The sequence below is a fragment of the Fukomys damarensis genome, unplaced genomic scaffold, assembly GCF_012274545.1.
Source record: "Fukomys damarensis isolate Sample0158 unplaced genomic scaffold, DMR_v1.0_HiC HiC_scaffold_16, whole genome shotgun sequence".
Classification (NCBI taxonomy): Eukaryota; Metazoa; Chordata; class Mammalia; order Rodentia; family Bathyergidae; genus Fukomys; species Fukomys damarensis.
In genome coordinates this window covers 22,234,567-22,235,606 of record NW_022900928.1, presented here as the reverse complement: position 1 = coordinate 22,235,606, position 1,040 = coordinate 22,234,567, and the positions used below count along the sequence as shown (strand labels likewise).

The 1,040-nt window shown below is 35.1% G+C and overlaps 1 pseudogene; it reads right to left on the bottom strand.

Moving 5' to 3' along the window:
* The window catches only part of LOC104856530, a 10,449-nt pseudogene that overhangs the window by 8,628 nt on the left and 781 nt on the right, over positions 1 to 1,040 (bottom strand).

Sequence of the window (1,040 nt, the reverse complement as noted above, 5' to 3'; positions counted from 1 at the left end):
TGAGAAATGTCTGTTCATTTCGGATGCCCATTTTTTAATCGGATCTTTATATTTGGGGGGACTGATTGTTTTGAATTCTTTATATATCCTTGATAGTAGTCCTTTGTCTGAGGAACAGCTGGTAAAAATTTTTTCCCACATTGTAGATTGTCTCTTAGTTCTGCTGATGGTTTCTTTTGAAGTACAGAAGCTTTTTAGTAAGATGAGATCCCAGTTGTTGATTCTATCTGCTAGTTCCCGTGCTACTGAGGATTTGTTCATAAAGTCTTTTCCTATACCAATGTCTTCCAGAGTTCTGCCTAACTTACCTTCCAGCAAGTTTAATGTTTCTGTTTTAATATTTAGATCTTTAATCCATTTGGATTTTAATTTAGTACATGGCGAAATAAGGGTCTAATTTTAATCTGTGGCAGGTTGACATCCAGTTTATGGAAAACTATTTTTAAAACTGTCTTAAGTACTGAAGTTCATTCTACCTGCCTTCCATTATTCTTTTAGAACTTTGACTCTGTCCGATCCATCTCTCCACATATACCCCATGCCATTTCTTCTGTCCTTGTGTCATGCTTCATGTGGCTAATCTCAAGATTTCTCTAGCAAAGGAAAAGCACATGGTAGTATTGTTCTGAAATCATTACATGTAACTGAATGTCCTTTTACTGTTCATCCTTCTGAAAGGACAAAATTTGTAGTAAAGACTAGACTTTCAAAAATTTCTCAGAGCTACTGTGAGTAAATTATCTTTGCTCTAACACTGTTTCACTCTCCATTTAAAATGTACTAATTTTATGTAGTTCTGTGAGAAAACGGACTCTTCTGATATTTGTTTTCTATTTTTTTTCTTTTTATTGAGGTTATTGGTACAATCTAGGTATACAATACAATTACATTCATCATTGGGATTCTGTACCTTTACATGATAGGTCTTGATTCTCATTTTTCCCCTTATCCCTGCCCTCCCTTCACCCCCTCCTCCCCCCCCCATTTACAAACACTTTATTTCCTTTTTTTCAGTTTCTCATATTTTTTTCCTCTCCCTT